This window comes from Lichenostomus cassidix, chromosome 4, assembly GCF_008360975.1.
Source record: "Lichenostomus cassidix isolate B80296 chromosome 4, HeHo_3.0, whole genome shotgun sequence".
Classification (NCBI taxonomy): domain Eukaryota; kingdom Metazoa; phylum Chordata; class Aves; order Passeriformes; family Meliphagidae; genus Lichenostomus; species Lichenostomus cassidix.
The window spans coordinates 10895723-10922135 of NC_139484.1; the positions used below are offsets into that span (position 1 = coordinate 10895723).

Genomic DNA, 26413 nt, shown 5'->3' on the forward strand with positions numbered 1-26413 from the left:
GATCAGGAAAGATCATCAGTAAAAACTATTTGGCTGTCTGTTAATTTTCTTTACTCCTGGTTGTTTAACATTTATTTTTAAATTTGTAACAAATGGATCTTTGCTGTTTAGTAGAAAAGTAGAATGACAGATTGTGGGAAGGAAAATGTGAACTGTATGGAAAGAGAGCAAGAACAAGAAAAGGAGACTGACTAACCCAACAAACTCGTTAATAGCAAGTGGAGAGCAGAAAATGAAAACAGGTCTCTCCTAGCCCACCCCACCACTTCACAACAGTGATGTCCTACATAGAACTTAATCCACATAAAGTGTGGCAACAGCAGCAATTCTCCCAACCATGGCAGAGAAAGTCAATTTAGAACAAACAGTTATAACACATTACAGCATTTACAGAACATGAATGAAACATCAAATATTAATCTAGAAGGTGAAAATAAGCTACCTTTCCTGATTCTAAGGATAAGGATCCTTCAGGAATCAAAGCAAGACTCAGGATATGCCATAGCAGAACAAAAAGCAATCTATCCACTCTTCATCATCACTGACAAAGAGAAGGCAATCAACCCCTGTTGAAAAATAACTACAACAGACAATCTCAAAGAATCATCACAGCGAAAGAAGAACCAAAATATGGGGTGACCATTTGGGAAAACTATTTAAACAGTTTCACTCAATACATGCCCGACCATCACCAGTTTTTTCTTCATTTCTTGTCAGGGAAGATTTGAAATGCCAAGGTTTTGAAGCAACAGTTCCTCTCATATTCAAAAAATTATGCAGCACCTCTCTTTATCCCTTTTCTTTTACCCAATCCTCTAAACTTACTGCTGTCTTCAACTCCTTCAAAGACTGGAGAAGTTGAAATCTTACATCCAGCATGACAATAAAATAACCCAGGATCAGTGAAATCACAGCTGTAAGCAACGAGTGGAGTGATTATAGCTAAAAAGGACAGAGAAGGAATAAGCCTATAAACACACAAGCCTGGCTTCAACAGTATGAAAAATTTAAACAGGAAAAAAAAAAACAAGGACAGAGCACACTCAAAATAGACAAGTAGTTGAATGACTTCATCAGATACAACATGTGTCCACTAAAAACAGGCAGTATAAAAGAGATCCTTTTGTATCAATCTAATCAATCCTCCAAATAATGGGACCACATCACAGGACAAGCTCAAAGCTGAAAAATAGGGAAAATTGCAGAAATGTAAAAATACATGAAGAAATTGTTAAAATTGAGATGTCACTTAGATGTGCTGTTAAATAATATTGATTTGAACTAAATTTGGAAATTAAATTTCTCAAGGTTAGGCCTATTGGTTTTACATTTATCATCAGTTACACCTCGTTTCAAAACAAGAACATGCTAATGACTGAAAACTAGAGAGAATTCTCATGTGGTAGATCAGTGTGAAAGAAAAAAAACAAGCCAGCCCAAGAACCTCACACTATAATGTTAGAAATAGGTCCAGCAGCCTGGGAGTAGATAGAATATTCAGTAACCTTCTGGAGATGGAGGAAGAAACGACCTGGATACTGTTAGGGCAGACACAGACTAGGTAAAAGCATGGTTTGAGATCCTGAAGTTCTGCTGAAGTTCAGTTTCCTCATCAGCAGTTTCTTATCAGCCTTTAAAAAGTAATAAAACCAGACATTTAATAGCTTGAAGTCCAGGATAGGAAGCTGGTCCTGCATGATAGCCAACTACTTCTGAATTTCACCACTGCTGAGTTCACCTGGTGCAAGGATGAGTGTCTGCACCACTTCCATCACGGCACCAAACCCTTTTCTCCCTATCAGTCCCAACAGGGTGAAATAAGAATATGCTTACTAAGCAAACAAACTGCAGTGCTACCTTCCCCTACAACTGAAATTAAACGGACTTCTAAATGCATTTTTCCCCACTGGAAGTTCCTGACTTCTTGCCTGCAAATTACCACTGAGGGCTTAAGAATGACTGGTGGGGTTTTTAGATTAGCCATCCAGTACGTATGCACGCTAAGCCAAATCCTGGTCTGATTTAAACCCCAGGCAACTCTAAGTGAAAAAATATGGAAGCCTTTCAAAATTCCAAGACATACCTTGCTAGCAGTAAAAGGCCCTTGCTCCAAAACCCAAAGCATACTATACCTTAACTGGGAAAATATTTGCCTGGCACATCCCCAGTTTTTATTTTTCTCCTATCAGCCTTCTTCCTTCAGAGAACCCATTGAACCCCACTGTCTGATAGCACATTTTCTATTTCATTGTTCCACAATTCTGATTTGATCTGAAAAGACATGAAGTGAAATGCTTGCTACTAAAAGATTTCACCTAGAGTAAAATCATATGTTTCCGCTTGGTGCTCGTATCCATACAACTCAGTCCCATAAGTTTTCATTATTCAAGCATTTAATCATATGGAAAATGTGGTAATTTAATTAAAACAAGCAACATAGGTTAGATATCCCAAGGGATAAAGACTGAGGAAAAATGATCTAATTCATCGAGTTTCCATTTCAAAAATGTATTAATATTAGACCGGGAGACCATAGTACACAAAAGAAATTTTAAGAAAGAAAAAAAATGCTGTTCATTTGCAAAGCAGTAATCCAACACTAAGCCAATTTGAACTTAGAAAGCCAAAAATGAAACTGCTCTGTCTCGTGTCTGCTGCGGGTGTTTGTCAGAACATAACAAAAGCAGCAATTACTTGTTGTACCACAGCAAAGCCTGGATTTATTTTTTCACATGAAACAGAGAAGACGTAAAGTATTATTAGGTTAGACATCACTACTAAAGATGGCACTTGTCAGATGTTCACGAAAGGTTTTCAGTCTTCCTTGCTATAAAACACAGTGTTTAATTCTTCCCAAAACTTATGTCATGTACCTGGCACTCAACTTCAAAATGATTTATCAGCCCACTGTTGGGAGGAGAGAGTACAGGGGGGAGGCAGATTCATACACACAGATGTTTGCCATTCTCTCTAAAGTCCAGGATACACTCAGTAAGCCAACCTTTTGTTTTTACATATTATTAAATAGTTGCTTTTCTCTCACTGAATAGTCTTTCACTTCCCCTCCCTCTCAAATCCCTCAAGCCACAAACCTAATTCCAAAACCTTTGTAGAATTTGTCCAGAATACTCCTCGGGCAGACTTCCATCAGTTATCAGCATCCTAGAAGGCCTCAGAGGTGCATATGAAGAGGGACTGCTCTTTTAGGTTTATTTTATGTAATAAAAGCAGTTATACATGCAGTGTTGACACATAATTACAGCATATATGTAGCCATTTGCTCTTCCACAATTCTGCCTTTTTCATTTAAATTGATTCAATCCTACATTTTCTCTCTTTTCAAAACTCCAACAGAAATTAGCAAAAGATACAAGCCTGCATTTTTCTATACATGACAGAAGAAAATCCACAAAAGTATAGCCACACTATTCATCTGGCCTATGTCTGCATAATCTCAGTGACATTCCCATAGTTTATATGTGCTGTTGTAAAATACATCAACATATTATATACAAAAATACTCAACTTCCCACACATTTTCTATAAACATTAAGCAATATTTTACCCTAGCTTTAAATGTCCTTTCAATACTTTGCATCCTTTCCTTTCCGGCACATTCACATTTTCCAATTTCTTTGGCTCATGCACAGCATTCAAAGAAAATAGCAAGCATTAAAAAACAATAAAGATTTCACAACCAGTTCTGCATTTTTAAAGAAGCATTAGAGTATATTATTTGCCATGATGCAGCTGCTCTTATTTTCATAGCTTAAACTCACCTGGTAGCCAAGTATGCATATCTCGATTTGATGAGAAAACACAAATACTCCAACTCTACCTTGGAGCAATCATGGACACACCAAGTCCCAGGAGCCTGAGCAGAGTCTTGTAACAGCTCCCACAGGAGCTCAAAAGGTCTGAGCAGCTGCAGTTTCAAAGAGTTACAGCTGGTGGTCAAAGTGTGCACACCTGAAGCTTGTCAGGTAATTGAGTTCTGAGCAACTCCATAAGCTTCAATTTAACCAGAATAAGGAAGAGTGGGAACATTTCTAAAACACATTTACAATTCATGCTTTCCTTTTAACAGTCTGCATATCCTTTACATGAGCTATTTTGTGCTGTGGGTTTAGGATCTTTCTCAAGAACAAAACCAAGGGAAAACAGACAATGAAAAATGAACATAAACATAAAACTTATGATACCGACAACACTTAATACTGAAAAAAATCTAAAAGCACTTTTCCCCCCTCATTTCTTAGGGGAAAAAAAAAGCAGCTTTGCAGCTTTTATTATTTATTACTCACTATTGTGGGAAAAGCTAAATTAAAACATCACATTAGTTTTGGTTTGAGTTAGAGATCTTTGTAGAAGTAAGCCACTTGCAGAAGAATCCCTCACTCCAGCCCTCACACACTGCCCTGTGTATTCAGCACTGGGAGAACCCAGGTGAGGCTGCAGGATAACAGGCTGCAGGCAGCCTACAGCTACACAGACTTGTTTTTTCGGAGCATTTGTGTGTTTTGCCTAGCACTAATCTTTAACACAGTATGAATTATTTTAGCATGTAACAAATCCATCAAGATAGCAAACCTCCACCAGCTGGTCACAGGAGTGGAGCTCACCTGACCTGGCAGCTGTGGCTTGGAGGGGCATTACATGGCATAAATGACCATGAAACACAGGCTAACACTTATTTACACTGAGAGACTGGTGTAGAATTTTGCCAAGTTTAAACTATGTAGGAAATGCCTCTGCCTATTTTGACTTGTTATTACTTCTGGTTTAGGGGGTGGGGTTTTCCCCCCCTCCAGGTCTTCAGAATTTACACAATGGGAAATGCTACCCCTTTTATACACTCATTATGTTACGAAGTTCCCAAACAACTGATCATCATCAGAGAGCTGTTATTTATCACTAACAACTCATACAATCAGTTCGGCACAATTTGCTTTAAAAGTATGGTAAGCCCGTTGTGCATTCATCTGGAACGATTTTTAAGATAAAAAGCACTGAGAAATTCTCACTTTTTTTTTCATCAAGAACATTGCATGTTTTGCCCAAGGCAAACTGTTACTCAGTAGTCAGCCAGAGGAATGCCACACACTATAAAAGTTTGAAGTGTTAAGTCCTGAAAACTGCTTGTGCTCCAGGGTATAGAAGATGCAGGGGAGGAGGTAAACAATACCACAAACAGCACTCCATTCGAAGCATCCTATTGCCCAAACATTATCAAACACTCTTAAGCTTATCTACCAACAGGTTTGGGGTTTTATCTGCTAAACTGTAAATATTACAATTGCTATATCAAATGAAATATTTCAGAGTTTGGCCCACAGTGATTTACAGGCCAAAATATTTAAAGTAGGGCAAGTAATGAAACTTAAAATTTTTCCAGGGAACACAAAAAACTATTTTCTTAGTGTTTGAGAGGACTTAAGATGTCAAAAACTCAGAATTTTCATTGCTAAATCATGAAAAGGACAGCAAGCAGATGACACTCTTACACCTTTCAGACAACACTACAATCTGTTTTCTCCAAGCACTAGGGAGGTAGAAGAGGAATTTTTCATTCTCCAGTGCTGGCAAAGTCAAAGGTGACAACAGTATGCCACTCCTTCCCCAGCTGACAAAAAAATGGGAGAAAATAAAAAAGGAACAAGGGTAACATATGGTATAACGCATGGGCAGAGACTGATCACAAGGTTATGAAAACATGAAAGCTGGGATACAGAAATCAACCACCAAACATTTCAGAAATCCAGAATATTGATGGAAGAACTGCATTTTCATGGACATACATCAAGTGTACAGCAATAAGATCTTTATAGAAAAAAATACCACATATTGTGGCATAAAATGACCAAAAAAAAAAGGAAATTAATAGTCAGAAGTTCTCCCCTCCCTTCTCTCTCTTCCACACACATGAGCCTTTAAAGTTCTTATTCTCTTCCTTTATCAAAAAACCTCATCTATGTCTTTCAGTCCAAAGAGTGTCTTGATAATTATTAGAAGCACTTTTTAAAATCATGTCTTCTGTATGGAAATTTTCTCTGTAGAAGGGATGTGGTTTTTCATTTTTGGGGTTTTTTTGGTTTTGTTTGTTTGTGGTTTTTTGTTTAGCATCACACAGTCTTGCAATGGATTTTAAAAGCACTACAAAGTTACCGGTTGTAACAGAATTACTGTGTGCGTTCATAGAACTGACGTAGCCTTAAGATGCAGTTCAAATTATTCTTAAGACAACATTTTATATTAAATCTGCAAAAAACTTTGCCTCAGAGCATTAGGCTGAAATGAAAATTTCCAATTTCAAATGGAACCATTTTCAAAATTCTTCATCACTGAAGAATTTTAGGTGAAGTTCAGCAAGCTGCTTGGGATGTAAAGCGATTTAATTTCAGAGTATTGGTGAATTCAGATATTATGCATCCACCTTCAGCTGACTTGACCTTTTCACCTTCCCTTTTTCACTGTAATGAAAAGTACTCAACCCTTTTCAAAGCTGCTCCTCACCAAAAGCTTTCTTAGAATAGAAAAATCCAGGCATAAGATGAAATTCCGAAAAACACAGGCATGTTACTATTGAACAGGGTGAGAAGAGAGCTACCCTCAGACACTCTAATAAGAGCATTTCAAAGGTAAATGGTGGGATTAGTAAGGGGCAACTGGGTACCAAGCTGCAGCCTGAAACTTTGCAAATCAGTCCTGAAGGGATCAGCTTCTGGTGCTTGCTAGGGAGAACAAGCACACGTGTGCATCACTGCCTCTTGTTGATACTCCCACTCACATTTTCCAGTCGTTTTAGACTCCCACAGAGGCTTTCTCATACTGACTCATGTCCAGAGGTGGATCATGTGACCAAACTATACTATTACTGAGCCTTGACATGAAAGGAAGAGTATTCTCATTATTAAATCCACAATACATGTCGTTTCAGGTAGAATATTCTACCCTCAGCTGTTTACACATAGCTCTAACAGAGGGGAAAGAATGTGAAGGTTAAATATAGCACTAAGTGAATTTCTAATGAAATGCACTTTCTTTGCTGGAACTGTAAAAATATGAGAGAAAGATAAAATGGTAATAACCTGAAAGGTCCATTCCGAACAGCAACAAATTTTTCCTGTCAGTATTGTTTAGATAAGAATCCCACACCATCTTGTCGGTGACAGGTAGGAATCATACCTAAACAAGAAATAACAGTACTTGCTAGTCTCCAAGAAGGTTTTAGCCCTGCTGTGACATCCTCAGGGTGGTTTTTCTCTGCCCTCCTTGGCAGGAAAAGGAGCTCATGTTATTCAAAAGGCACACAACATGCCTGGTTCAGAGAATGAAGTACTACAAGAGTTCCTGGAATACCTTCTCTGAACAGAGCAGAAGACCATGGCCTGCATAAAGGAGAGCTTAAAATGCAATCAGACTTAGCAAAACAAGAAACAATAAAGATAATAAACTACCAGCATAATTCATCATACTGTATTACCTAAGGTTGCTGAGAGAAAATGTAACCCAACTGCACAGAAGAGAAAAATTGTCATCCAAAGTCTGTGCTGATATACAACTTTAACTGGCCTGTCAGCCACAGGGGATTATCTGGGGTGGGGATCATCATAAAACCTGGCTGTTTCTGCCCACATGCTTTTTCAGGAGTTGGCTTCATCTCATCTGGAACACACGGGATGCTGTCTGGAAAGCAAAGGCAGCTACATTTCACTTGTCAAGGCAGGAGCCATGAAGAGGAATGAATAGCAGTCAAGCACGCAAAGGCCCTAGGTACAAAGTCCCTCATCACCTTTATTTCAGCCCAATCCATTGCACAGCTATATCATCTGGACAAAAACTGTGAGAATTCAGCAGTGCAAACTATGTATTTTTTTTTAATGTCTTTATGATGGCAAATTATTTCCACAAAAGTTAACTCTCCCTACAGAAAAGGCCTTGGAGACTGGAAATGATACATCATTTTCCTGCCTGTGAACCTCACAATTTTATAAAGACATTGTATGGACTGACTGACATATTCAGCTCTTCATAAGCACCTGGAATTTAACAAATCAGATTAAAACAAACAGGCTCCTAGTCTTCTTCATGTATTCAGTCACGGTCCCCAAAATCTGCAGACTTATCTCCATATACCAGTAAAATTTTTCAAATAGTATCATGATAAAATCAAATAGTTCAGGTAAAAAATAATAAATTACTTTTACAAAATAAATTTCAATTGACTAAAAGATTTTGTGGTTACAGTTTGCTTTGCTTCTCCCAAAGTACAGCAAGGTAAATCCCCTTGTTTCCCAAGTCCAGTGGATTATTTAGTCATAATCCTGTAACTCAAATACCAATTCACCAATGACCACCACATTTGATAAGAAAGGAATTTATAAATACGAGAATTTGGGTCTTTTCTGAGATTCAAGGAGTTACCATTTTTTACTGCAAAAAATATGCTGAATAGCTGATCTGTTAAGCAGATCAGGAAACCTAACACAAACCCAGATGCAAAGGTTACTGTCTTAATTTATCCTTTTTTCCTCATTGCCCCAAGTACAGTATCATTGTACAAATACCTCATGATCAACAGATAATTAATTTTGGGGTTTTTTTAGAAGCTAATGTTTGCAGGCACATAGGTAGAGACTTTGCCAGTAAGGTCTGCTACAAGTTAAAACACATCTGTGTTTTTGTCACTCATTTCCACCTAGCATTTACTACAACACATTTTAGACAAACAGATAAGAATGAAAAAAACTGATCTTTCAAAACAAAGTGGAAGAAAAGAAGGTAAACATGTCTATCTTGATTTCACTTCCCTACAATGATTCACATTCCATCAGCTGCCCCACTCTAATATTGATTTATAAGGGACATAACTTATTTTATTGCACATGCACAGGTTTGGGGTTTTTTTTTTAATTTTATGCTTGCAGCAGCAACTGCCTCTGCCAGGTCTTGTAGAACCATACACCTGATAGCATCAAACTGCCTTCCTGGGTTCTTGGTGCTTTTAATACAAACTATGACACCACTTGCTGCCCCAAAGCCCATTTACTCAAGCTAGTAACTAATATCCTAATGCAGATGATTTCATGCTTTTAGTATCATTCATCACTCCAAATATATGGAGCAAGACAAAGAAAGAGTAGGTGAACAATTCTCAAAAACAACAGAAGAAATATAGATCTTTAACTAGATTATCTTAAAACCTATCCAAGTGCCTTCAAATTTGTGGTGTCCATTATTTGAGACACTTGAAAAACACTCAAAGATGTTCCCAAAGTCAAGGAGGACACAGCAAGCATTCTGAACCACCAGACTGTTAGTGAATGGAGAGGTATCAAGACAAGCTGAGATTTGCCAAAATATAAACTTGTTTTAAAAAGACTGTCTTTGCATGACAGTCATTCAAAGACAAATAGCAAGGTGAGAACATTACCTGGAGACATACACCAGATGCCCCATGTTACATGTTACAGCACTGTTACTTACAGTGCTGAAGGCCTAAAAACAAGTAAGTAATTTTTGCAGTGAAGGGGAAAAAAAAAATAAGTGTTTTTGTAATGCAATTTTCCATTTTTTTAAGACGTGTTTATTCTAGTTACTGGTTATAAAACCTATTTAGTTTTTTAAATAAAAGGAAAAAAGGAGAGAGGCAATGTGGATCATGTAGATCTGCATGCTGTGGTGATTTAGAACCTGCACACACACTGAGTGTTCTTCCATGAGAAAAATTTTCCATTTAGTCCTCAAACACTGCATTCCTCCTACTGTTCATTATCTTCCTATGAGGAGTTATACAGCTTTTGACTCCAGATTTCTGCAAAACAGATTTGTGTGCCTCTCTAGAATATGGTACAAAGCCCAAAGCACCTTCATTTTTCAACAGAGGGGGAAGAAAATGACGATTACTTGCAACTAGTTTGACACTTCATTTTCTCTTGCACATCTGAAACAGATCACACTTTTGTTTCAGAGGCATAAACACCCTTGTGCTGGTGCTCTTCTATTAGACAAGGCTGCACCTGGAATATGTTTGACGACCTCCTGTGCCTGGAATACTGTCATGCTCATTTTCAGAAGAATCAAAAAGGTCAGTATTAAATTATAATATGCATAGGCACACACCCACATGCATGACCTACACAAGGCATGAGATATAGTTTAAATACAGATATCTGTAATAAATTCAATATGCATTTGTCATAATAAAGATAGTTAGCATGAAATTGAAATTTTGGGGGCTGAAGGAAAGGGTTTTCCGCTACTAGAACTTCCTTTTGGTGTTATAAGTTGCTAAATTCAACACTTTGTTTTATCTGATAACTCCAAAGAAAACAGAAAGCTGGAGTAATTCATACAGCAAATCACATAGGCCTCCTGCTATGAGTCACTACTTTATGTATGATACATAAAGGGTTTCCCATTTACTGTTCATGGGTCTCAAATCTTTTTATCCTTCCTTGCTTTCTGAAGCTGATCTCTTTCCAAAATAATCTGCACATAAAAAAATCATTGCGGATGTCAAGTTACAAAAAACTAGCAGTAAAAAAAGACATTTGTTTGCATATATCATTCAAAACCATACCCTGTAAGGAGGTTTCATTCTGTCAAGTCTGTCCAACCCAGACCCTGAAGAAAACAGCTCAGAGTAATTCCCTAATACACAGTGCTTACTCTCTTGTGAATGAAGAGTCATTATATCCATTCTGCTCAGAGTTGCAGTAATTGTCCCTATTAGGATACTCTAATGAAGCCTGTCATTAGCATGCTGGGCCACTTCAGTAGCTTAGCACTTCTTTTTGTTTCATTTTGTAATTTGGCATGTAATTTGCATTTCTATGAACTTCCAGGAGCTAAGCCTGCTAGGCTAGCAAGCCTCTGCTCCCAGGCAAACTCCAGGGTATTCTTCAGCTCACACTGTCAGCTTTCAAATACTTTAAAAGTTTCGGTTATTCACTTTAATGAGAAGGGATGCAAGCAAAATGTTCATCTTTGAATTTTAGCTGTTAAGAAAACTGCTGAAATTCAGGACCAGTTTAGCGATTCCTGATAAAACAACATTGGCTGACCATTGCCCTTCATTCAGAATTCCTACAGAACATCCAACTATCTCTCAATTCAGCCAATGAACATGATGTTCTCATTGAGGCCAAACGGATGCCTACATTCAGATCACTTCTGGAACTCACCTAAAGGAGTTGCTCTCACATCCCATGGTCTGTGTGTGGCCAAATTTTTCCTCTCCTGGCTAGATAGAGCATTGTGTTACAATGGCTGTATTTTATACCTAGGCATTATTGTGTGTGTCCTAACTTTAGCACCTGTCCCTCCAATAACATTAAAAAGCCAAGCTATATATTTTAAAAAGTACTACCTTCCTACAGTAGAACACAAAATCAAAACTCAGACCTTTTTGCTGTTTTGAAATAAAACCTTCCCCTGTAAAGACAATTAGACATCCAATCAATTCAGAACAGATCTAAAAATGACAAGGTTTATTGCATGGCTTACTGCAGAATACTGCCCAACTTTAATTTATCATCTAGTCAGCATGGTTATGGAAGGGGAGAAAATTTTAAGGTACATCAAGACCAGACAGTGCTGCTGATATACTGAGATGCAACCACTTCTCTTCGGAAACCATCTGAAAGACAGCTTCAAGTTTATGCGGATTTACACAATTACAGCTGCATCTAAGATTCAGTCCTGTTAGTCTAAGTAGAAAGAATATCCAAACATATCCTGTGAACTGCCAGCTGGGCTTGTTTAACTTGTATTTTATTAAAAGATGCTGAACACATTGAAATGACACTTGAAGGACACTGTGTCTTTGATTCTGGATTTAAAACCCAATAAGTGCAATCTAAGAATTGCATGTTAAAGCAAACATGTTTATGAATTAGTGGAAAATACAAGCGAAAGATGTGTCTGTGAGAGTGTATGAGATCCTGCACATGTTGGCTGAAGATTAGCACAGATGATGGAGAGAAGATGGCACATGGGGAAATTAAAGCAATGTAAATTTAAAACAGATGTCTGGAAGGTCTCCCCCTATGTCTTTATTAAAAAATAAATTATCATGGGACCAACCAGCAGAACAGTCAGGTAAAAACAATGGGGTCATTCAAAACAAACAGTAGCAAGAGATGGAAAAGAGTATGGGTTTTGTGGGGGGCAAGTCTGTTTTCTGGTGGATGGCACATATATAAGTATAAGCACCACAACTACATACACATATTTAGACACAGACACCTTGTGTGTTATTCTGAAAGCTGTTCAAAACAACCACCAAAAAAATAACATTGGCAGTACCAAAAGGCTGGCATGCCATAAATTTAAAAAAAAAAAAAAAAAACTTGGAAAACTCCATTTTTGCTCTTTCCATATATACTAAAATTGACTGAAATTTTCATGTTTGGAATGTCATTTTCTCTGTGCTAGGACAAATGACCAGGACAGGCTCAGAAAGTGCCCAGTCATGACATTCAAATCGGTTCTTGGTCAAAATACTTTGGTTTTCATAGATCCTGTAAAAGTAGTTAAGAAATCTTACACTCAGATGGTTTACACACCATATCCCTGAAAACTCCATTTATCAAAACTGCTTTTACTCCTCTGTTGGAAAGGTACCACATTGAAAAGCTAAAGGATATGCACATGTACACACAAAGACAAATCATATCCACAAAATTCTTGCAAGTTCCTATGGAAATTTGTATAACTCTGTAACAATTTTACTGTGCATCTTTGACCAGCATTTTATTTGCCCACTAATTCAGCTTTTGGGATTACTTTTAGCTTTCCAGCTCTTGAAGAAACGCTGAACTGCAGCCATTTGGTTCCTACATCAGATTCTGAAATGATTCTTCAGTCCCCCCTCACTTTTGGGCTTTCCATTAGGATAGCACCTGTCTATGATCCAGAGAGGAAAAGTTGTCCTAGCCAGCATTCCTTCCTTGTCAAGATTATGCTTTATAGTTCATTATTATTTGTATGACTGTCTCTCTAAAACCCAGGTTAGGGTCTTGTTCTGCTGGATACTACATCAGAATCTTTTTAACAAGCTTCTGAAGCAGAAGCAATTGCAGGTGAAGTAAAAATTCTGGAGGCATTGCAGGAAGGGCAGCCACTTCCAGCAATGACCTATCCATACCCATGTTAAACACACAAGCCTCATGTTATGCTGTGAACTGGATGCTCACAGGAGGTTATTCGAAGGCTGCTTCTGAGGTGGGAACTGTAGAGGCTGCACCACCTGAGATACCTGCACCATAATGCAGTGTGTATTCATCCACACAAAGAACATTTCCCCAGAACCACAAATAAAAGGGAGAAGCAGGGTTTATTTTTCCTGGAGCAGCTGGGATAGGAGTAATCTAGTTCAACCACCTCCAAACTGTTTGAGCACTGATAACTAGATATAGAAATGATATCACGAGCAGTGGAAAGCCTTAATGTCCGGATAACAAGATGTTGCTGGGCTGCTGAAAATCAGAAGAAACATGGGAGATGCCCCTGGCAGTTTTCATCCTACATTGATATTTTAGGTACAAATCAGAGCGCTACCCTCATTACAGGCAAGAACAGAGTCACACCACCTAGTGTAAATAAAATTATTATACTTGATGCACAGGGAAAACTCCATGCTATTAAAGCTTTCTGTGAACAAAGGTCTTAATTTTAAGTTCAGTTAGAAACCAACCATAGTACAGGGAGCTCTGGATCCTCCCAGATGAGAGCATTTCAACTGCAAGAATACATTTCTGAATGGCTACAGCAATGAGAGCATGCCATGCTCTCACTCATGCTCATCACTTCTTTAGTTTAAAGTAACTTTTCAGCAAATATTGGTTCAGGAACCTTAAAAACCTGAAGGGTATCCTCATAATTGCAAGTAACTGCCATGCCAGAATGTCAAGCATAATCTTTTTTATGCCACAGAAAAAAGTACAGGAGGCAAAAACCCACCACTAATAATCTCATTTAGGAGCAGAATACAGACCAGAAGGGCATCTGAATTGCTATTTGTCCACTTTCAGACAAAAAGTGATTAATGGAAAGAGAAACAGTACCAGAGAAAGTGATACAGAAGCTCAAAACTGCACGGCCTTACCCTTCTCAAAATTTCCAAGAACTGAATATTCTGGGGAACATTTGAGTTCAAATCTGTACTAAAATTTCAGAATCTAACTTGATTCTATTTGATATATACAGCCTTTACCACACCCAAATGCTTGTCAAAAGCATAGGTAACTATACAAGTAACTTGACCATTTAAATTAAATACAAGCACTGTTACACTGAAATAAAGTGAGGGCAAGAAAAGGACAGGAAAAGCTGACAATTAAAGCAGTGTAAGGAAAGCTTCCTATTCCGGGAAAATACAGACAACACAGGCTCACAGCTCTTTTGATCTTTAAACCACTATTTAAAAGGAAATGCTGAATTACAAGCGTATTAAATGTCTGAGTCTCTAATTTCACATGGAAAGAAGAACTCTGTAAGAAAAGTAAAGATATTAATCAAAGTAGCTGAGAAGTTTTGAGGGAAGAACTACAGAAATGGAATGGTGGATTGTTATCATTTACTGAACTTACACATTAAAAACCTATTTGTTCTAAATGGGAATTGATTTGTACCAGAGCTGTCATACATGCCAAATTGTACTTTATATACACAATATGCACCAACTGGGGATTACCAGTGAGAAGGACACACCAAAAAAAGCTAGCATCTACCTTTCCAGTTCCACACTTAGCTGGTAAGTCTAGTTTGGCAAAACCAAGGTTTTGCTCTCAAATGAACTGAGTTTAATCTAGAAATTATTAAACGCAACTCTGCAATGCAAATTACCCAGAGTCACTGCTAGCAGTGGAACAAGAAATGCATTTTGAGGCAGTGCAAAGCACTGCAGGTATTTTATTGACTTATGTCTGAACCAACAGAAGCAGGCATTTTGGCTATTCCAATGTTTAATGTTGGTAAAAGGACAGATCTCAGCTTGCCATAAGCTTGGCCCAAAAGAGCAGAAAGCACTGTACACAATGACTTCCACTTCCTCCCCATCCTTTGGGACAAATCATTATGTGAATGGCAGGGAATAAAGAGAGGGGAGAATGAAAAAAGCAAAGAAGCATCATAGGATTGTTACTCCTTCCTAGGTAGCGAAAGGCTTGGATGGATCCCGAATTTCACCCATCCCAAACACAACCAACAGTATGCCACTATATATTAAACTATAGCAGCTTATTCCTTGGCCAGAGGGACAGAACCTGAAGTATTTCTATGACATCTGAAATTGTAGTCTCCCTCCTGGGAGGCTTGGGGACAATTCAAATCCCACCTGACAGGGCTATAAACTGACAATTAACTCTACAACAGAGCTTCTGAAAACATCTGTGAATCTGTGGATAAGCTCTTCCACAGTTTCACTGCAACTTGAAGCACACAGGCAAACTTATGGTCACTACTGCAGGCTAGAGGTTTCCATTCATGTTTAAATAGGTTTTAACATTCAAATCAAGCAGGAGCCAAAGCAATTCCAGTGAATAGCTCCGGAGCAGAGCCAAGGTGGCCCAGGAGGTTGCACTCCAGGACACCCCCATTACAGTGTGCCATTGGCCAAGGCACCATCTGCCTCCTCAATTACAAATGAGGGCTCGGTGAGTGCCAAAGGCTGCCAGCACATCTCACACCTTGTTTACCTGACAGCCATCAGATGGAACTGAACAGCTACAAAACTGGGCGTAAGCAGTTACTACAGCTGGGCAGGCACATGATTCCCACTTGGCAGGCACCTTCAAAACTAGCAGGAACAGAGGAAATACCAGCACAAGCTTCGAACCAAACCTGATTGTCATTCAGTAGTTAGAGGGAGCAGAAAACCTGCACACAAAGACCATTTGCTCTATTTCTGTAACAGAGACATAAACAAAATGTCAAACAATAGGAGAGGAAACTGGATATTTGTGGCTCGGCTGCCAGAACAAAGCATGAAATCTTAACTTTCAGCTCCATCTCCTCAGAGGAAGTTCCCTGAAGGATAAAAGAAGGGCTTAACAAAGTGAGATGCTGAACCCAGCAGCCCTACTTTCTCACTCTCATCCTTGCAGTCACAGAAAAGTAGAGACTTCCGCGCCAGCCCTTGGCACAGAGACCGAGAACAGAGCGCAAGGGAGCCGGGCGGGCTGAGGGGAGAAGGGGGAGCCTCTAAAGGCAGCAGCCAGCGCCGCAGAAACAAAGCAGCTGGCAGGAGACTGGGAGATGGAGGAAGTCTGTGTCTGTCTGCTGAGTTGAATGACAACAGCCTCATCATAAACTCCAAAAGATAAGGATAGGAATAGCTGTACACAAAGGCAAAGAAAACACCCCTATTACTGCTTTCAACAGCCCTATTAATTCTCAGAAGCACTCCTGACAAGGCATCTAGTCAATTTGCACTTTGTGTGCTCCATCTAATGGGAGCTGTATTATGTTTCACACTGAAGGTAATTACGTCTTGAATTTTTTGTGTACAAGGGGACTTAATGCTTTAATTTTCTGCAGGTGTCTTGGACACATTCCTTACAAATGCCTTGACCTAAAATGAGGTGTGCATTCCTGTTTTACAGGGCTTCTCTCAAATTAGGATGGTTTCTATTTGCTGGCCAAGCTGAAGTCATTTATCCCATCCTTTAAACCAAGATGCATATTCTACCATCACCACAACATAAAAAATATTACTGCTCCCATTAAACTGAATTAATACCAAAACCTTTCTATAGCTAGTTAACAGAGTAGTAATGTCAATGGATAATTATTGGAAATATTAATGGATTAGAATTTTACAGCACAAGACCAGGAGGCTGCTTACTCATTGCTTCATAAAAGGCATTCTTGCAAAATTTCCTGGAAAAGCCAGCAGAAAACACTACAAGCTCCACGAGTTCCTTAGCTTACCAACTTTTGCATTAACCAAGACAGCAATACCATAATGCCTTTCTTCTGTTTTTAACATGAGAGACACTTCTAAAAATCATATAAAAAATAATCAAAATACCATCCGTATGAAAATACTTTTTTCCAGTTGCATGTTTTGCTAACAAAGTCCTATTATCAGACCATAAGTCACTAATTAAACTTGAAAAGTTTCAGTATCTCATCTAGCTGACTTTTACTAGGCAGGAGAATTCAAAGTACTTTGTATGACAACTAATGTTTTCATTATTTTTTGTCAAGGACTGTTGCTAAGCTATTAGACAAACTGTTACATTCATAGTTCAATTATATCATCTGAAGAACCACAATAAAACACAACTGAAAGCACATATGGAAAACAAAATCAGCTCCCCATCACCAATGCTGTTTCTAGACACAAAATTAAGAAAGAGCAGTACCATAGCGTAAGCTGTACTTCTGTACCACTCAGCAAACCAGATTCCAAAAATGTGCATTTCCTTATTAAGGAATGAACAGACCTTTCCAGGTTTACTGGAGGCTGTTATTGAGGCTACTCCCTGAAAAGGTTCCTGATGCAGGCCACCACTGCTCTGCCACAAGCAAGCTGATCATCTTCAAGGAATTCATTTTGCTGAAACCAAACTTCGGTTGCTTCTTTTGGAGCTTCTCTTCTTGTTATAACATATTCTTTAGAAAAAGGACTGGAATTGGAGCTTTTATAAAATATAAATCCATGCCCAGAATGAGGCAGGAGGGAGAGGGATTTCATCTGTTTTCCTCCATATGCAATTCTTCCTTTGATTGAAACATTTCCAGTTGGACTCTGCTTTGACTCAGAAACATTTGAAAAGCTTTGGCTTTGACAAGCCTTCATGTTTTGACCAAGAAAAAAGCTACCCTATGTTTATTGCTCCCTGCACCTTTCTTAAGTAATGGATTACTTTGCTGAAGGATGTAACATGAGGAGTACCTCCTTCACCAAGTCATAGCTTTATTGAAGGTTAGGAAAATATCCAGAAAGAATTGGAGATTTTCTGCTCACTCTCACTCCACAGGTGCATCTTCCAGGTTTGCCTGGATTTGGCTTATAATTTAACCAGAAATAACCCCTCTAAAACATATTCAGGCACTTCTTTTAGAGTATAAAATACTTCCTTGTAAAAGTAGTTTTCCAACCTTAGTTGCTCTAAAGGTTGTACTTGGGTTTTCCTCCCCATTCTTATACAAGTGATTGAACCCATTTTGCTCAAGCCTTCCAAAAAATGTATGTGGCCACAATCCAAGATACAGAACAATTCATCTGCAAAGCTGAACATTTCACAAGCCATCTACAAATAGGGTTTTATAAGAGGAATCATTTTGTTACCTTAGCTGTACAGCAAGAGCAGCAGCCATAATATAACATTCAGAAGGAAGGATTACAGCTGTAAAATATGTTCACAATGAGGTCATAAACTATACAATGTGCCCCTTTTGAATTTCTTTACAGATACAAAACTTTTCATAAAAGGTTAACTAAGATTCACACATCTTTAGAGAGAATATGGGCCAGTTTATGGAACCCACATAAACCCCTATGAAACACTGCTTTTTTCTATTTTTTCTTTTCCCATAAACCTGAAACTCAAAATAAAAATCATGGGGTGCAGACCCACGTGGACTGAAAGCAAACCTGCTGCACATGAAGCCCCCAGAACAAAACACACCGTGTTTTGCACAGCTTGTTAGGATGACATTATTATAAGAACTGGGACCACTTGGGAAAGCTCATCAAGAAGCCAGGAACATTCTTAAGTGGGGGATGGGAATATATGCTCCAGTTTGCCTGCAAACCTAAAACAAGCTTAATTAAAAGTTTCAGAAATGTTAAATAATGTGAATATGCTGCCCTGGCAAAGTGCCTGCTACAGCTCTGCAGACTCTATAAATGAGAGTCTGTGGCACCATTACTGAAACCCCTTCCTGAGCTAGCTCAACTATGCAAGCCCTTCAAGGTTGTGGATTTCTGACTTTTAAAAAGCCACCAAAGCAAAGCTGCAGACAGACACAGCACTATCTCAGGTTTGAAAGGAAGAAAGGCCCATGGATTCCTTCCTGACAGTGTTTCTGATAGAAAACTTTGTCAAGAAACAAAGCATCCTGCTTCCCTACAGAAGGATCAAATCCAGATGGCATTTATAAAAAAATACACAAAATCCTACATGATATGGATGTCTATTCAAGAATTATTTTCAGTTTAACACACATGACAGGACAAGGGGGCATATATGAATATTATAAGAAAAAATTTTATTTGAAGCAGATGTCAGGAAGCCCTGTTGCATGCAAAATAAAAAAATCGGGAATAGCTGTAAAAGCCAAAGAAGCAGATTTCTGCAGGTACAAACACTGGATCCATTCACAAGCAACTGGATATCACATTGGGTGGACTATGGCCAAAGAGTCAAAAACTAACTGAAAAGTACTTTAAATACATTTGGTGCAGCAGCACAGTGTATTTAAAGTTATGCTGCACTGAATGTCGCATCTAGGACCAGCTAAGGATAAAAGCACTTCCAAATGTTTCCTTCATTAATAACTGTGGATTCATTTTTAGGTTGAGGATGATACAGTTTAGAGCACCTCAGACCACTAAGTAACTAAAATTGATAAATAACCCTCCTCTCACAGTTTATCATCTTCTTAACTACACACACACACTCTGCAAAAGTGCATTGAAAGAAGCCCAAGCAGCATTAAAAAAAAGGCTCTACAAAAAAATAAAATGGAGAAATAAAAATAAAAAGGGGGGTCAGGGAGAGGAAGTTATTGCAAGTTCAAAATCTGGACCATACAAAACCCCAAAAGCTTTCATACTTAAAGCCTCAGCCTTTCCTACAGAAAGAATGATATTTTCATTGTCATTCTAGAGACAAATAGTTTTCATTCAGATTAGATTTATTCTATTTCAGATCAAAGGGATAAGAATGGATATGGAAAATTTAGGAGAACTAATAATATGCAACAGGGAATACAGTGAATTATTTTCAAATCTAGAGACCCATACACATCATCATTCACAATCAGTTTGCAAATGCAAGGATTTTTATTTTCCCTGCTCTGGCTCTAATGCCTTTTAAACCATACTGGTAACACACCGCCCCATATGGCACCATTCCTTAGCAAACCTGCACAAGAACTCAGGGCCATATTCCTTGTTTAATGGCCTTAATAAGTTTCCCAGTGGGTATGAATGTGGCCCAAGCGACCACTTCAAAGCAACGCTGCAAATGGCTGAACTGAGTAGCAACAGTTTTTCACAGAGCTGCCATGTGTATGGTCAGCTTCAAAGTTTCTGGGAAAGTTGCTCTTCTCACACAATGCACAAAATTAACAAGGAATTCTCAAGCCCTCTGTAAAAGTTAATATTTCATATGTTTATAACTGAAATAATTCCCAACAATTAGGCTGTAACTGAAAGTCGACCAGGACAACACACTTCTCATCTTGTTTTAATGAATAATTTTCCATTCACACCAGAAACTACTTTCTGAATTTTTGGAATCCAAAAGACTTTATGATTTGGAGATAATGAGTAATGAATCAAAATTTTAGAGCCTGTAAAGATTAGCATTTGAATGTTTACAGCCTCTTGCAATTACCATAGCAGATCACTAACATTTAACCAGGTTCCCCTGTGGTAGTTCCTTTCTAGTTTGGAAGGAAACCAGAACATTCACTAAACGTTCCTTGCTCACCCCAGGAAAGGGTAAATAACAGGCAGGTCAGAGGCAGACTGGCATCCAGAAATGCCTTTTTAAAAGAAAGTCTTTGACAACATGTTCAGTTTTTCTGGGGAACAGAAGTTTTCAAATCACTGATTAGCAACGAGAGGCTTGGAATTTGCTAATCTCAGATCTCTGCATTTAATGTTCCCATACATCTTTCAAATTGAGACACAAGGGTCATTTTATCTTCCAATAATTTACTTGTACTTGCACTGGTGCACCCTCTTTACTCAGATTCCACTCATCCTAAGGCAGTCCAGAATGACTAATATTTGGGAAGACAAGTCATCTCACAGACATCCAGCTCCCATACAGGTCCAAGCTCTTCCCACTGCCTTGAGCAAGAAACCTAAATGGATCTACAAACTTTAAAACCACTTCCAGCTTCTCCCATGTAGACATAGGCTCTGACTACCGAGCTCAAAGAATGTGGGGGGCAGGGGCAGATCTGTTTGCTTGGGTTTTTATCTTTTTCCTTTGTCAAAAACAACACAACTTCTCAGCACCACTTAAAGGAACCCAGCCCCTGCTTTAGGAATCAAGAATTTCTTCCACTGGAACAGCCTAAAAAAAAAAAAATTTAGTAAATTTCTTATGCCATCAGTTAAACACAGGCAGGGAGGTTCAGAGATATATGGACTTAGAAATATGGTACTTGATGGTTTACTAATTATTCATACCACTAATCTATATTTATCTATTCTAATTATCTAAATTTTTCCTATGCATCTTCTCTCAGAAGAAGGAGATAGGAAAGAGTGAAACACAAGCTTTTCAAGCCTTTAACTGTTGTTTCTTCCTGAAAATACTCTAACTCTTAAATAAATGTGGAAGGACCCCAAAAGACTGATCTTGCAGATCTATTGTTCATATTTTAATAAATTCTCCAAATGATGAAACCTGGTTCTAAAGAGCCATATTTTTTAAGACTGCACATGAATCTGTGAGACTTATAATGCAAACCTTTGGTTTATTATCTTTTTCCTTAATGAACAGCAACTAAAACAAATACACAATTCAGCAAGCACCTTGGAGATGGCAAAAAATGAGATTTCAGAGAACACTGTTTACAAAAGACCCTGATTTTCCTCCTAGTTAGTCATTTTATATTGTTAGCAAAGCACTGAAATCCCTGAGTCACATTCTTAATCAACTATTCACAAATATTTTGCCTAAGTAGCCTATCACTACTTAAGCATAATTTAGCTTATTATTCAGTCATGTGATTTTCTGACTTTTAGCTAGTATCAGGTTTTGCTTCAAGCACATCCATATAGAGGTGAAATAAAAATACCATTACCTGAGATTTCCTCATTTGTTACTCTGCTTTTCCACTACCTGTACTTTCCACTGTGTCTGCAGTTTAAAGTATAACTTAAGTATAACTTTGGTCATGCAACAAAATTAGATTTTGTGCTATTTTAGGCCATATTCTTTATGTTCCGGCTTTTGCTCCAGTTACAAGCTAAATCCTGTGGGTAAACCAAAGAACAGCGATCCTGAGTTATGAGTTATGTGGTAAGAATCCTGTAACACCATGTTGGACTTATCAGAAATATTCCTGGTCTGTTAACCTAATAAAACCATGCTTAAAACCATCGTTTTGTCTGTCTTCAATTACCTGCATGTCCAGATCAGTACTCTCTTGTCAAAGACCTGCTGCTGTAACTCTCACTCCCTAATACCATGTGGTTTTAGTTTCATCCTGGATTTGCCTCCATATACTTTTTCCTCCTTTTATACACATCTCTGCCTCTCCCTTACACTGTGCCCTCAGAGGCAAAAGTGTTTCTCAAGAACACTGTGGTGCTGTTGCAGGAGGGGTTAGATGTCAGTGTGATGACATGAATTATAGTTCTCCGCATGCCAGAGTTTTGCCAGATTAAAAAAAATATAAACAAATTAAACACAACAGTGCATTTTGTACGACAAGGAAGCTCAGCCAAAATCTGAAGGCAATAACTAGTACACATTCAAGTAAGGAAGACACTTGGCTGAATAACTGTAGTGTGCAGAATCCCTGAATATACTAGAACAGAGAATATTAATAGCTTCAACCAGATCTAAGTACCACTTACATGATTCAGCAGCATTTCCCAACTGGCTGGCTCACAGGGCTGACCCCTAATTAAGAATTTCCTTCTGTAGGAATGTTTCAAAGTTTCCATCAGCTGTACCTCCTGAACTCTGTTCATCTCTAATAACAGGTTCAAATCCAGTTAAGCCCAACCCAATACTCTGGTGTCTGAAGGGTATCACCCCGACCCAATACTGAAAACCATCTTGACTGGTTTTGTGGAAAAGGAAGCTTATAAGATGACTTTAGGAGCCCTTGAGACCATATATATCCCTGGTCTCCTGTGCTTTCATGCCTTGTAAGCCACTCTCACCACGAAGATTGTAGCCAGCTAATTTACACTCTCCATATAAGGTCAGGCTATTTGCAAATTAGATTCTGTTATATGAAAGGTTATTGCTGGCCTCACCTTTCTGGAGAGAGAATTCTGACAAGCCAGTTTGCCACATCCAGTGTGGTTAACAGAGCCATCAGCACAAAGTGGCACTCAATCTAGAGCAATAAGCCTGAGACCAGGTTTAAACTTCTGAAGTACAAATAAAATACAGTTTAGATTTGTTGGGTGCTTTGTGGATTGGTTTTGGGCTTTTTTAAGTCTTCTCCCAAGGCTCTGGTGTGCTCTTGAACATTTAAAAAGAACTGTAAAGTAATGAAAGATCACTACGTTCCCACACACATAAAAAAGGTAAATTATACTTAAGTATACAAGTACTTAAAAAGATTATAGATACACAAACAAGCCTTTCTTTATAAACACAGTAACAGACATGCAGACTCTCATACACTTAGCAACTAAATTGCTGCTGAATTAATTTCATTACAACTTTGAAAATAACTGGATATTTCCAAATGTCAATCGGAAGCTTAAAACTACAGCCAGTGACACACTCTTTGCCTCTTAACCCAACAGACAATGTGTCTGCGGTTTCTGGTAAACCGGCAGGGCATCCTGGCATCCTAGTGAGATTCCTACGGAAGGAGAGCAGTTGAAGGAATACAGCTGTTGTCACAGGGGGAAATGTCACTGATTAAGGCTTCAGTGCTCTTTTGTTTTCTGCTGCCCTTCGGAATGGAAATCACACACGTTTTCAGCAGACCAAAGCATTCACTCGCAAACCACTATCAGCGCCACTTCCAAAAGCTGCATGTCCTCGGAAATCCAGAGAGGTAAAATAATACTGGATTGCACCTTTGTTCTTATCAAAAGCATCAAATCTTTCAGAGCCATAGCAGCTTATAATGAGAGAAATCTGAATTCTATGCCAAGAGCATTTTTTAAAGTTGAAAAAAAACCCTGTTCATTTGAATTTGAAGATATAGTGAGATTAATTTTTTTCTCTCTGTATAGTGTGCCAGAGCTCAGTATTCTCATATAATGCTTAAGCCTGTTGATGAATGGAAAGAATAAGTAAACTGGAAAATAGATCAAAATTCTTATTAAGATAATACTTATATTTGGAATCCTGACAATCTAAAATATTCAAGGAACAGAAGGAAAAAACACACACAAAAACAGTCAGTAATGACTATTACTGTTCATTTGAAACAGAAAATCCATGTGCTGTTCCATGGCTCAGTTTTTCCTTACAAAACGGAAAAATAATTTTCTTTTAGACAAAAATGAGACCTAGTTTTTTATTCCATTTGTATTTCTTATGGAGTATTCAGACTTTCAAGAGAAAAAGTTTCAAGAGATAAGCTAGTAAGAACAGCTCTATATGCCACCCTGACAAAAGATACAGGGAGCACTTGGTCTCACTTCCAGGCAAACTTCCCACTACATAATTCAGCCTTTTCAGCGGCAAAGTTCCTCGTCTACCTGTTCCTTCTGTCAAGCAGGACCAACACATTTGTATCTCAGGTAGAACTTGCAGCCATCAATCTTGTGGACAACAAATCTCTCAGTAATGTTCTCGGTCCTCAGCTTTTGCTCTGAAGGACAGAACTCAACTTCCCAGACACAAAAGTCTTCACAACCTTTAAAAGTAAGGGCAATAGCAAGAAAATTATGTTTAGAAGGCCATAGCTTTAAGACAGTAATGCAGCTTTCCAGAAGATAGAAATGTTTTACTGAATCATATTGTCCCTATTTCACAGAGAGTGTGCAAAAAAAGTTGCTTTCTTTGTATTTACAAGCTTTTATTTTGTTGTGGTCATGAAGGATTTGTCTCCATGGAAACAAACTCATGGGGGTGAAGGGTGTTGATCAGTTTTTTAGGTCAATGACCCTGAAATAAAAGGAATAATAAAAACAATTGGAATAATAGTAATAATAATAATAAAAGGAATTACCAGAATATCCATTCCTAGCACAGCAACAAGAAATGAGAAAGCCAAAATCCAGGCAGGTTTTCCATTACCTTTTTGAATGGAATGGCACCATCTTGTACAATGGAAGTAAAACAATGTATGAGGTATACACATTCCATTGCTTCCCTAACAGCACCTACAAAGTGGAAAAAGTTCATTTCCACTAAATAAGGCTTTCCTTGCCAAGGATATCTCAGCAGTCATCTCAGGCTGCACTAATCTCACTGTCACTCTACAAGTAACCTTACTATGCTTTTGGGACAGAAGCTGTGGCACACACACTGGAGAAAACTCAGAGCTGATGCAAGACGCAGGGATGCTAGGAGTGGGACCCTGGAGACTCTGCTCTCTGGAACTCAGCTTTGCAGCCACTGCCATCTATTCAGCACTCCTTCGAGGAAAGATGAACCTGAGCCATAAAAGTTGTAGCATGATGTCTTAAAGAACCAAACCAAAGTTTTACTCTTAAGAATATGCCTGTCTGCCAAACTTTGATGTCAGTACTCAAAGTTCAAGGGTTCAAATGAATGATGTCAAAATCCCATGTAAACCTATGTTGAACTGAGAGATTTTTCCCTAAATTGTTCCAAGATTTGAAAAGTCATTGAAACTCTGCATTGTAACAATCAAAAAAAAAAGAAACATACTTAATGCTAATTTTCTTGCTTTGTCTTCATCACCACCTATTCTCTTTAGTAAAATGATTTCACAGTGAATTTTAAAAAACCTCATGGGTCACAGGCTGCCTTCTCTTGTGAGCAAAAGGGGGAAGAGGAATATTCCCTGCCACAGAGCAGACAGAGAGGCAGCCTGACTACAGCATGGCTCTGTCTCATTTGGACTAAACCATAATGTGATCAGCTCTGCTGAATTTCCCACACTTCCCTTCACAAGGCAAAGATACAAATGATAAATTCTAATTTCATTCCAGAAGTAAAAGATTTACACTAATGAGTGTTAATTTTGTGCTTTCTTACTGTGTCCAAGAAAAAAAAATACATGTTTTTATAAATAGTAGAAAGTGAACTACCCCCCCAGCCCATGCCAAGGGACTAGGGGCTCCCAGGGCCCCCACCTTCTGTCCCTATCATGAGAGGGCTCAGCCTGGCTGCTCAGCTCCAGGTCCCACACACTGGTCCCAGCTCCTTTCATCACAAGGGAGTTCAGAAGCACAGCGCCGTGGCTCTGACTGTGGTTTGAGGTTTCCCAGCTGCTCACACAAAGGCCACAGCCAGGGCAGCTTTAATGGCAGAGATGCAACTGAGAGTATTGTTAATCTGCCAGACATCAAGCTCCTGGTGACAACTGAAGGTGACCACTCTGT

At 38.5% G+C, this 26413-nt stretch overlaps 1 long non-coding RNA gene across 3 annotated transcripts in view; it reads right to left on the reverse strand.

The window, feature by feature from the left end:
• Positions 1–502: 502 nt before the first annotated feature.
• Positions 503–26413, reverse strand: part of LOC146437844 (uncharacterized) — a 57893-nt gene continuing 31982 nt past the window's right edge. Inside the window, exons 1-3 of one of the 3 annotated variants that reach the window (XR_014851560.1) lie at positions 3839–3897; positions 2133–2271; positions 503–942 (exon numbers count right to left, since the gene is read on the reverse strand). This is a non-coding gene — a long non-coding RNA (uncharacterized LOC146437844). Of the gene's footprint in view, positions 943–2132; positions 2272–3779; positions 3898–26413 lie in introns of those variants that run through there. The other 2 variants (XR_014851562.1, XR_014851561.1) reach the window with 2 other exon arrangements.